Source organism: Symphodus melops (assembly GCF_947650265.1).
Source record: "Symphodus melops genome assembly, chromosome: 17".
NCBI lineage: Eukaryota > Metazoa > Chordata > Actinopteri > Labriformes > Labridae > Symphodus > Symphodus melops.
This window is the reverse complement of record NC_136707.1, coordinates 20,281,550-20,294,393: the sequence shown is the minus strand read 5'-3', so window position 1 is coordinate 20,294,393 and position 12,844 is coordinate 20,281,550. Positions and strand designations below refer to the sequence as shown.

The following is a 12,844-nucleotide window of genomic DNA, read 5'->3' as shown; positions in this document are numbered from 1 at the left end:
TGAACTTGGACCTTCCTTTCTTGGTGTGCAGGGGGTTTCTCACACGCACAAGGCTCCCTGGGTGCAGTTTAGGAGTCTTGGCATGTCTCTTCATGTCCGTATATGTTTTCATGTGTAACTGTTTCTTTGCAACTCTGTCTCTCAGTGGTTTATCCTGAACAACAGTGAGTGTTGGCTGGATAGTGAGCTTTGTTCTCATCTTTCTTCCGTACATGAGCTCAAAAGGTGATGTTCCTGTGGTTGCATGTGGTGTAGCTCTATAAACTTGAAGAAACTCGGTGACATGGGTTTTCCAAGGAGCTTTCACTCTCTCTGCAGTAAGAATGGTTTCTTTTAACACTCTGTTCATTCTCTCTACTGCCCCGTTTCCTTCCGGGTGATAAATTGTGGTCCTGATGTGTTGGATATCTCGTTCTTTCATGAAAGAGAACAGTTCTGAGGAGGTAAGCTGTGGACCATTATCAGTCACCACCGATATCGGGTTTCCTTTTTGGCTAAACACTGACCTCATGAAGGCAATCACTGTAGCCGCAGTGCACTGTGGAGCAAAACACACCTCTGGCCACTTTGAATAGTAGTCCACCATGGTAATAGCAAACTTGCAGTCCGCAGGACCAGTCTCAAATGGGCCAACAATGTCCAGTCCAAGCTTTTGCCAAGGACCATCAGGTAAAGGAACTGGTGTCATCGGAGCAGGAGCTGTCTTTGTTGATTTATCATTCAGCTGACATGACACACATGTTGCAATAACAGACTGCACCAGTGCATCCATCTTAGGCCACCAATACAAGTCTCTCAGTCTCTGTTTAGTACGAACAATGCCTTGGTGGCTCTCATGTGCCAGGTGTACCATGTGAGAACGCACACTTACTGGCACCACCATTCTGTGACCCCCTCTCAGAACAAGTGAGTCGTGTACAGACAATTCGTTTCTGACCTGATAATAAGGCAACATGTCTATAGGCAGGCCTTTGGATGATGCAGGCCACCCTTTCGCCATGTAGCTGCGCAGCTGACGTAGTTCTGGGCAGGAGGAACAGACCTTTTTGAAGTCAGATATAGGAATGGCAGTCAGGAGGGTGGAGATGGCAGCAACAGTCTCCGGTTCCATTTCTGAAGAGCACTCTTGGTTGTTTGGCAGCGGCAAGCGGGAAAGGCAGTCTGCTGCATGATTCTGAGCACCAGGTCTGTAAACAATATCATAGTTGAAGCAGAGCAGTCTGGCAGACCACCGTGCTATCCTCATGCCAGCTCTCCCCATGCCTTTTGTCATCAGTAGTGTGGTTAAAGCCTGGTGATCAGTTTGTAAAGTGAACTTTGTCCCCCATAAGTAAGTCCTCCAACGCTCTGTAGCCCAGACACAGGCCAACGCTTCTTTTTCTACCACTGAGTATTTCCTCTCAGCTGTACTCAGAGAGCGAGAAGCAAAAGCCACTGTCCTTTCGGAGTTGTCTGGATGCATCTGGGTGAGGACACCACCTATGCCATAGTCTGAGGCGTCTGTGGACACGATGATGGGCAGTGAGGGATCAAAAAGGGCCAGCGCTGGACTTTCAGTAATTAGCTGTTTGACCTGCTGAAAGCTGCGCTGGGCGTTATCAGTCCATTGAAATGTAGCGGTGCGCAACACATCTCTCATTGGTTCCACAACAGTTGCATAGTTTTGTATGAACTTGGCGTACCAGGATGTCAGGCCCAGGAAGGACCTGAGAGATGCAGTATCACTGGGTGCAGGTGCATCACGAATAGCTGTAATGTGGTCATCAGTCGGCAGCAGACCATCCCTACTTATGGTGTGCCCCAGGTAAGTCAGCTTATTTTGGTAGAATTTGCATTTTTCAGTATTCAGACGCAGTCCAGATTCCTGTAGTCTGTACAGTACAGCTTTCAGGCGTGTTTCATGATCAGCACGGCAAGATGAGAAAACAATGATGTCATCAAGATATGCTTGAACCCCAGGCAGATCTTTCAGCACAATGGACATCATTTTCTGAAATGCTGACGGTGCTGATGCTAGCCCAAAACAAACTCGCTTATATCTGAAGAGCCCTTCATGTGTTATAAAAGCAGTCAGGTCTCTGCTGTCCTCATGCAGAGGGACCTGATAGTAAGCATTTGCAAGGTCAATGGTTGAGAACACAGATGCTCCTCTGAGCTCTGAAAAGAGCTCCTCAATGTGTGGAATAGGGTAACAATCAGTCACTACAGCTTTGTTGGGCTCTCTGAGATCAGTACACATCCGTATTCTTTCTGAGTTCTTGCGTTGAGTCACCACAATTGGGGACACCCAGGGAGATGCATCAATCCTCTCGATGATGTCAGCATCCAGCAGGCGCTTTAATTCTGCAGAAACAGTATCTCTGACGGAGAAAGGTAACCGCCTTAACTTTTGTTGCACAGGTTTCACATCATCTCTCACTTTGACTTTGTGTACAAAGTCTTTCACACAGCCCATGGTAGACAGAGGCAAGGCTGTAGTGTCAGGTGGAGGTGCAGTTGCAGTTGCTGGTTGAACAGTTATCTCCTTAACCATCAACTCTGCTTTCGGTACTACTTTCCTTCCCACAATCATAATTTCCAGTGCCTCAACTAAGTCCAACCCCAGCAGCAGCGAACCTGACTTTACAATGAAGAAAGTGGCTGGAGCAGAACATCCGTCATGAAATGCAGTGATGTTCAGACAGCCAAGTACTGGGATTCTCTGCCTCGAGTAGGTGACTAGAGGAATGTCTGTGCGTTTTAGCGGGATGTGACTGAATGAGCTCCAATAAACACAAGCAGGAAGCAATGACACTGAAGATCCAGTGTCCACTATCATCTTAAATGGCTGCATATTGGTAGGTAAACCTAATTCTATTGTGCACAGAATTTTTCTCTCTAGTGGCACAGCATCTTTCAGATACAGCACAGTCAGCTCTGGGATAACAATCTCCTTCACCTCATGTTTTTGACCTGAACGGCACACTTTAGCAAAGTGCCCAGTCTTTCCACATGATTTACATGTTTTATTTGCAGCAGGACAGTTCGGTGAATTTGCAAGGTGCTTATCTGAGTCACATCTGTAGCATTTACGTGCCCGTTGAGTGTTTGAGTCTAACCCTAACCCTCTGTGCTTCGCTTCCGACGCTGTGTAGCAATACAGCACGCTTTCGGGCATCAGGCCACTTGGCTCCTTCCACGTCAATCACATAGACTGTAAAAATAATGGACGGGACAAGGTCCCCTGTGAAGTGAAGCTTTTTTTTTTAGATCGCCCCCTACTGACTGGCTGCAGTATAGGTCATAAACCCCGCCTCCTCAATGATAACAGACGGGACTTGGGTCAAACTGTTAAGTTAAAATACTCGTCACATAATTTTTTTCCAGACCTAAACTCTGCTGTGATCATTAGATATTATCACCCTACATGGTGTTCAAGTGCTCATTTTTCTGTGAAGTTTGTTTTAAATAAGTTATTTGAGGTTAAAAAACGGGATTTGACGTCACACATGGCGATGATTGACAGCCGCGGATCTTGCGTAGCGCTCTTGGTAAATAAGCAGTTACGTCGTGAAGTGAAGCCGAGACGACACGGAGCTTTTCTGTTCAGTTATTTCGTCTTTTTTGAGCTGGTGAAAGCTGTTTTTTCTGCAGTAAACTAATGTCACGGACCTGTGGACTCTAAGGGATCTTTGCAGTTTTTACAGTAAGTAATAAAGTTTGATTTATGTGTCATTGCTTAAAGCGCTATCGAGCGAGCTAACATATTAGCAGGCTAAGCTAGTTTACTTATCAGGTATGATTTATCTTTTTATTTTACATTAATATGAGCAAACCTAATAACTGACATGATATGTTTCTTGATATTGTTATATCGTTTTTGTGAGTGGAATTGTATTTAAAATAAAAAACATGGTAATTAAAATCAGCTCATAGATGCCGTTCATTGACTGTACAGTTATGTTTCAGTAAATATGTCAGGTAAGGTTTTTAAAAAAGTAAGTGTACATGTTTACAGTCTGTGTAAAGAGTGTGTTATACAGAGATTAACATGTCACCATGCAGCCTGATATTTATAATACTGTATAATGAGGGAGAATATTTCTCTAGATATCAGGATAAAACTAAAGTAAGCTCTGATCTAATATAACTTCTGTCTGATTTAAGAGACTGACAGAAACGTGAACGCAAACAATCAGCGGTGGTGTAATATAATATTAACCGAGCATCACGCTGCTTAAAAATGCCAAATATTCAGCATGAGTTTACACACACACACTACCAATCCAATAATCACATGTTGATCATGTTGTACATTTAATGACGCTTATTAATAAATGGTGTTATAACTTGACAAAACCTGACACAGACTACAAAAACCGGCTGCTTGTTATAGTGGTTAGGAGACAGACAGGCTCAATAAAAGAAGGCATAAAGATCACGTTTCTCACAAAATTATATATTAATGTTTCTTATTTTGCATCTATAATCATTAATGAAGATTTTATGTCTTTTAATAGGTATTTCCCTGTTTTCACCAACATATTATACATTAAACTGAGGATTTCCTTTTTCTCATGTCTCTCTCTCTCTCTCTCTCTCTCTCTCTCTCTTCCAGCTCGTCCTCGGAGGATTGCAGGACCTGACCACTGCTTCTCTTTCCAGGGCGTTTGGTCTGATCTTACACTGGACAGCGGTCTGATGTGAAACAGTGGGCCGAGTGTCGCGCCTGAGCCACAGAGGACGCAGCTCGCACATCCTGAGCAATGTTTGACAATTCATTCAAAAGATGAACGGAAGAAAACAGAGGCTGTTTAATACCGAGGTTTTTCTTATAAGCCACATTTTGTTTTTGTTATTTTTAGATTAATCTGCTTTAACTTTAACATACTGTGCATTCATTTGCCTCTTTCAAACCTGTATAACCCACAAAAACCTTAAATACTACATTCATCTAACTGAACAATCAAGTGAAAGAAAGTAGCTTAAAATACCACACTATGTTTTTAAGCACAATCTGTATTTGTTAAAGTTACAAGACTTGTGTTACATTTCATGTGATTGAATAAAATATAATAATGTAATTGCCTTCTCAGTCGTGTCTGTATCATACCACTCTACTGTCTTTATGTGCATGCTGTCTTTAACACTAACCTGCATTAAATGTTCAGCACTCGAGTGTTGAAGTACTTTTAAAGCTGATTGTTTCCCAGCTGTGACTTCTGTCATTGCCCTACAAGAACATGAGACATTCTATGTTTTTACAGCTTAAAACAGGAGAGAAAAGGTTCAAATCAATGAATACTTTATTTGATTTATAACACATAGTGGGAATGATGGTTCAGTTATAAAAGTGAGGAGGTTACTGGTTTGAATCCCTGTCTGACAGGAGTCTCTCTGTGAGGAGTTTGCATGCTCTCTTCCTTCCACAGTCCAAAGGTGTTCACCGAGAGGAGAAGTAAGGGAGACCATCAGGTGAGCAGGCAGGGGTGTCTGTATCAGCCATCTTTCTTCTTCCTTGTGTCTAAAATGAGGATAATAAAAAAACAATGAGATAAACATCTTAGACAAGGAAAAGAACCAGAGAAAATGTCCATACAAGCAGAAACCTTAATGAAACAGATTCATTTACCAGCTCCACAGTTATGCACAGAAACACATAGACTCTGTAAATGTACATAGAACTGAAGTAACTACTGACAGCAGATATAACTTTAGTACTATGTGCACCACTACTTTCTATCATATAACATACTTTCACCAGCATATGTTAGATCTGTACACAGCTTATGTTGCTAACTTAGCTTAAAATAGTTTTAGTTCGTTTTTTGCCAAAAATAAAAGGTTTAATAACCCACACAGTTAAAGAAGATAGATAGATAGATAGATAGATAGATAGATAGATAGATAGATAGATCCTGAGGGAAATTCAAGGCATCCAGTAGCAATATACAGGACACGAAAAAACGTTTAGATTCAATAATTAATATAAAAAGTGTGATTTTCTTAGTTTCTGAATGAACTACGTTTAGATATTTGACTTGAAATATATGGTGGTTTTGTACTCACGTTTATGGTCGGTAGATGAATTTCTCTCCGTAAAGATTCTTAAGTTCTTGGCGTAGCTGGGCTGCGTAAGCTATCAGAGCGGTACGCAAAGTGGGCGGGGCGTGTTGCCAGGGCTCCTCCCGCCGGACCCTACTGCGCAGACTCTGGTTGCAAAATTCCAAGATGACAGCGCCCATGAGGGCCGTAAAAAAGCTTCACGAACGTAGAACGGAAACAGCTACAGTCCACACCCACTGGTCAATCACTAGCAGGTAGTTTTCGAACATCTTTAGCCACGTTCCAAACGGCATCGTAGGTTCTCCCGGACATTGTAGGAATGAGGGAGGCAAAGGAGTAGAAGCCACGGCCATCCTCGTCGCCAATTTGTTGTGTATTTGTCAGGCAAACTTAAAGCATCACGAACAGAGGACTTCGTTTAACTTTCTTTAATGTCGGCGCACATTCTTCTCAACACATTCCTTTTCTTTTTCTTCTCTCTCACTCTATATCTCTCTAGAGCAGCAACTGCCCCACTATGCCCCCTACTGGCCGGAGAAGTATAAGCTTTTAGAACACAACAGACGCCATTGTTTCCGACAATGGACTTCAATCTACTGTGAAAAGCACTTCCGTTTACTCTTTTCTGAAACAAAAAAAAAAACAAAGACAAACATTCAATGATTAACTTTTAAATATCAAGGGAAAAATCAAAGGTTTGCATAAAGGAACAAAATATTCAAATACATACGGGATATAAGAAGGACTTCAAGACAGTTTCCCTCGAGCTATTGGATTTTTCAACACCCTCCTCGAGGCACGTCAAAAAAGTGCTATAGGACTTTAACATGGGCTCAGAGAGATTCTCTAATGCACAGTTCAAGTTTTCTTCAAGCCCTACGCACACCTTTGCTTTAACGTCAGCCTGTAATCAAAGAGAAAACATTTCATGTTCATACAATTAAACTATATACTGTATGTTAATCATAACGTAATGTGTCTATGTTAGAAGAAATAGCCAACACAGTTTTTTTTACTACTTAGGAACAACAAATAACATAGTATCAGACCTAACATACTCTATTATACCAGATTATGTTGTTCTAATGCATCTTTTATTGGATCATCTATAAAAAAAATATTAATTTTCTTGAGATAACTCCTCAGGTTACTCCTGAAGGTAGAGCATCAAGGAAGAATGATTGAATTACACTGAGACTTCTATGGACATCTGGCTCTAAGCTGCGTAGTTAAATCCAGATGTGACCTGATCAGGATTTACATAAACTTTTGGTACAAGAAACATACTGTATGTGACTCTTAAAGAAAGTAAAGTTTACGATGTAAAATAAAGACCACACACAAGTCATCACAGACTCACTACTTAAAGGACTACATTTAGTTTGACATGACATTGCATTTGTCGAATTACAGTCTATGTTTTCTTATTAAGCCACCATAGACATCAAATGTGGCGTCTGCAGTCTAAGTAGTAAATGATATGATTTATCAGACCAATGATTGTATTTCATTCAAACAAGGTTTTAAACTGTGTCTTGAAGGAGAAAAGTCAACAGTCAAGATGGTCATTTGAGATGGAAATAAGCAACAACCTCTGATGCATTTATATAATATAATCTATGAGTGAACCTATGAACTGACATATACTTGCTGGGGACCTTTTTTTTTTGCATTTGCTAGTTTCTGTTTGTAACATCTTATTGTTGTCTAATAACATTTAATTCAGTCGACAACTTGCAGTTTCTTTGCAGCCGTGTTGCTCTTTTAGTACCATCTGTTTTTGCTTTGTGAAGTTTACACTCCTACTAGCTGCAGTACGGTAGTTCAGCTCTCAGGGAAAGTTGAGGTGTAAGACCCTCGTCCCTCGAGTCGTGCTGCCTACCTTCTCTGTTTATTAACTTTAGTAACTGTTTATTACTGTTGATTTGAATGCACCATCATATATAAACTATTACAGGCTCTAAGCCCAATAGGAAGATATATAGTATATTAAAAAACAGTTACATAAACATATACACAAAAACAAAAAAAAACCTTTTTCACAAGAGTCTTAAAAGGCACTCATACCAATGCTTCCATAGATGTGATTGATATTGGACCGAGCTACACCTGGGCCTTGTGAGCCTCAGAATAATCCAGTTTTGTGACTCATCAAGTCGACACATGAACTTAAACATCAGGTTCCTCAAGAGGGCCTGTAAACAGCATAATCTCAATTCACAAAAAAGCTTACTAGCATTGCTGCTCCTGGGCTTCTTCAGCAGTGTCCTCAAACAATCATTGTATGCTACTTTCAGTTTGCGCATGGTCTCCTTTTTTGTAATGGGGCTGCATACATAGGGGTGCAGTGAACACGAAACAAGTTCACTTTTACATCATCAGAGCAGTAATGGAATTTCCTTACTAACATGTTCGCTTGGACATACAACATTCGTCTTTGCCTGTACATGTCAGCATCAACTTCCATCTTGTCAGTAATGATGTGCCCAAGATATTTTGTACAGTTGGATACACAGATGCATTGCCCTGACAGGTAAAACATTGGGAAGTGCAGCTTCTGATCCTCCATAGTCCTACAAACCAATGCAACACTCTTTTTTGCATTGTACTGAACATCAAACTCATCCCCATACTTTCAGCATATATCCAACAACTGCTGGAACCCTACAGTGCTGGGGGACATAATAACTACATTTTCTTCGTACACCAGGTGGTTTAGCAGAGTGATCCCTATTAGACAACCAGTCTTACACTTCCCCAGCTGTTTTGAAAGATTGTCCCCCCCAGCTGCTTTGAAAGTGATGCCACTCTGGGGCTGGCTAACTTAAGATGTTCATTTGCAGGTGACTCTCTTCTGAGAGGCACCTGCTCGCCACAAGACCGCTCCCTGCAGGAGAGAGTGAGAGCCCAGGTATTAATGTGCACTGACTGTTTGTGTCCAGAAGAGGTCAATCATGCTCTGTGTTTTTATGTGCATCCTTTTTCCCCGCCTCAGTTACGCGCAGCCCTTTATGACGTCCATGACATCTTCTTCGAAATTCCTCTAGGGGAACGGTTGGCGTTGCTGCAGCAGGACAGGGAGCTGCGAGCAGAGAGGAAACTACAGGACAGAAATCCCTCCTGTAGACATACTGTACTTTAGAAGAAGGAACACATGTTCTTATTTTAAAAAGGAAGGCCTGACATTAAAGTTCAGACATCTTGTCACACCTTTTAGAGAGCATGAAAACTAACCAGATATTGAAATTGTGAGCGCTGAATCATGTTCATGTTCGGGAGTTTATATTGGAGTATACCAACCAAACATTTGTCTTTACAATTTGTGGATTAACAAAGAAAGCCATGGCTTTTTCTTTCAAGTTATATTTAATATCATTGGAGTACCTTCTGGGGACTTTTTTTTTTGGGGACACACATTTATATTTCAACTTTCAGGGAAGTCATTGTTTTCTTGCAGCTTAGTAACATGCTCTCTCTTGTCTATGTCAACACTTCCATCATGAACTAAACAGTAATGTTCTTTACTAACTGTAGGAGAAAGCTAAATGCCCCAAGGAGAGAGTGGTTTTGTCTGCTGCCACACAGAGGTCTCTGGACCGGAAAAAGAGGTGGGATTCCAAAGAAGACAACTGCCTCACTGATTTTATATTTTAGGGTTTAAAAAAAGAGATCCAATGAAAAAAAGTAATTTTATTGTTTTTGTTTGGCCCCCCCATCAGGGTTGGTCAATCCCCAGCTCAGGCTAGGAAGACGCAACATAAACCAAAGACCCCGACAACCAACAGGTAAAAACAAAGAGTGCTCATTCAACAGCTTTTCCATTTACTTTTTAGCAAAACATTTCCCCCCCCCTCCACACACACACACATATTGTATGTTATATCTTCCTTTTCTAGAGTCCTGAAGCCAAACCAAGGCCAAAACTCTCCCATCCAAGGCCAGCTGAATCGCCAAGGGTGAGACACCATGATAAACTTTCAGAGCCTTTGTAAAAACGTCTCGCTTTCATCAAACAAATGAACCGCTACATGTTGATTGGCTTTAAGATGTTTTTGCATGACACATACATGTCATTTCAAAAACAGACACGTAATTTAACAATCACAACATTGTTTTGATCAGCCTCCAGTAACTGAAACATCATCACAATATTCCCATGTTTGTGTCCTCTCAGGAGCTGGTACAAGAGGACCCCAGAGGACAGAGTGAGGCGCTCCGACAGCCTGAAGAAGCAGCACTCTCTTGGATAACCTGTGACTCAACATGTCCTGATGTGTGAACTTGAATTTTTAGACTTTGAATACAAACGTTGCACCACAGAAACTTAAGTCAACGCTGCTAAAAAAAAACAATCAACTGTATTCTAGCTCCTGGAATTCGAATGATTGTGTTTTCTTCTACACTTTCGCTCATTGATTTACGTCACCGCAATGCCAATGTTTCTGACTGTTGTATCCTGCTGAAATAGCTTCTTTAGCAACTGATTGTTCTTAAACACATGTAGCCTGAGTATTTATGATGAACAGGTGGATGATTGTTATTTGTTTAAAGAAAAAAAAAAAGAGTATCTGTACTAAAGTGCAAGATTCAGAGTAAAAAATGTTTTATCTGTGCCTAAGAACTATTCCTTTGCTCTCTGTAGTATTAAAGCATGCATATTGACTTTAATTGTTTGTAACCTCTCACACAGAGCTGTAAGTGCTTTTAAAATGGTCAGTTTGAGTCACATAATGCAGTTGCCATAAAACATCTTAAAAGTGTTCCTAGTGTTACATGTTTGTTTTGTGTTGAAGGGCTTTGAGTACCTGTGTGTGCTTTATGTGTTTTATAAATGGTGTCCATATTTTACAGTTCTTCGAGATGTTTTAGCGTGTTTTAAATACGGCTGAAATCGATGCCAACATTGTAGCTTCACATGACGAGAGATGCACAGATGACACTTTGTGAAGATTCTTTTTTGTAAAGCAAAAATATTAAAGGTCACACATAATGCAAAGTGCACTTTACCATGTTTTTGTAACACTTATACGTGTCCCTAGTCCATCTACAAACTCTCCTACTATAAGTCAAATCATTTGCATTTAAAGCTACAAACAGGATCAAAAATACAGGATCAGAGTGGATTTAGAACAACAAACTTCGGAGACCTCTTTAAATTGTTTGAAAAGCAGGATCATGTGTGACCTTTAAGGACATAAATGTCATATTCCTTTATTTCTCACTGCCCAAGTCAAGAATAAACGTCTGATTAACTTTGTGTACATGAACATATTATTCACCCATATGTGAATAAATCTGTGCAGCCACTTGGTCACAGCAATATCACACTGACCCTAAGTTCTGTGTCAGAATTTAATGTTTTTAATGTTTTTAGCTGACAACACTGAGCCCTCTTAAACACAAAAAAAGATTTTTTTTCATTTCAATTTCTAGAGTATTTCTTATTGTATGTCTGGAATGAATTCTGATTTTATTTGACTTTACTGGACTCTCTCATGGTAAAGACTGTGAATAAATAAAGATGAAATATCTGGAGAATTTCTTTTAGCAATAAAAATGTCATTTAAGTCTAATTTGAGATTTTCTCCTCTTCACTTTAAATAAGGGTTCTGTCAATACATTTTAATACCTAATTGTATTTACATTCATTTTTGTCAAAGTTTAGACATTTAAGCTGTTTGTATTTTGGTGTATACATTATAAAGATTCTTTTCTGAAACATTTAATACATCTTTATTTTTAAATTAAATCCAGAATAACCGTGATGAACCTGAACTCGATCACTGCTGCTTCTCTCGTTTGAAGCAGAGACTCAGATCAGAATGTTTAAAATAGGATTCATATTGCAGTGTTATAGACAACAGCAGGAGACACTTAAAAACCTGGAAATCAGATCATATGGAGAGGCCACCTGATACTTAACTGAATAACTTACAGGATTTATTGGTAACTCTTTCAGTTCAAGGTTTCTGTCTTGTTTTTTTGTAATACGTTTGTAATTACGTTCTAGCACAATAACGAAGTACATGCTGCTGGTCTCTTTCACTTCCTTAGGTGTTAAAGACAACATCATTAAATGATGATGAATGATCTGTTTCAGGAGCTTTGATTTGACTAATAAAATAAAATACCCCCTCCCTCCTTTTTTTCCCCCAGCTGTCATAAATGCAGCCTGTTCAAGCAAACAAATAATCTAATTAGAGAATGACCTTCCAAACTGATATGTAAAGTATCTCTCCTATTTGTACCAGGAAGAGAGATAATAAGTTGGTGAAAGTACAGGGAGGGCTTGTTCATCACATTTCTGAAGGTTGATGGCGAGAAAAGTTACACCTAACAATAGTAGTTTGTTTTCTTGGTTTGTGTCTCTTAATTTAGAATCTTCTGTATTTACAGCCGTTTGGTTTGAAGGGAAATGTTTTGGGCAGCTGCAGCACTTTTATACTAAATTTACAAAAGAGATAAAAATGAAACATTTCAATTTTATTGAGTTTTATTGCAAGATCTGCCATGATGAATATATAATCAGTGAATAATTCCAAACAAAACAAACATTGTACAGTTCATATCAGGAAGCCAGAAAAGTTGCTCTGATAAAACTTCTACTTCAAATATGTCATTACACACTAAAACTTTATTTTGCAGAAAACATTTTTTTTCATCATCATCATAAAAGAAGATCAAAACTTGCAATGCCTAAAATCTAAATTCTTTGATTAAAGTTCAAGATTTAATAAGACACTCTCATAACCAACAAAACTGCTTGTTTTACATGAATGTATCCTCTTTTAAATTCATG

The 12,844-nt window shown here is 39.7% G+C and overlaps 1 protein-coding gene and 2 long non-coding RNA genes across 3 annotated transcripts in view; 2 read left to right on the top strand and 1 right to left on the bottom strand.

Annotated features, from left to right (window-relative positions):
* The window catches only part of LOC306837630 (nuclear GTPase SLIP-GC-like), a 96,664-nt gene that overhangs the window by 3,758 nt on the left and 80,062 nt on the right, over nucleotides 1-12,844 (bottom strand). The window lies entirely within an intron of this gene.
* Nucleotides 3,218-5,176, top strand: LOC306837635. The gene is made up of 2 exons (XR_013780984.1): nucleotides 3,218-3,685; nucleotides 4,598-5,176. It is a non-coding gene; the product is annotated as an uncharacterized lncRNA (long non-coding RNA).
* Nucleotides 9,579-10,805, top strand: LOC306838390. Its single transcript, XR_013781078.1, has 4 exons — nucleotides 9,579-9,653; nucleotides 9,765-9,830; nucleotides 9,942-10,001; nucleotides 10,220-10,805. It is a non-coding gene; the product is annotated as an uncharacterized lncRNA (long non-coding RNA).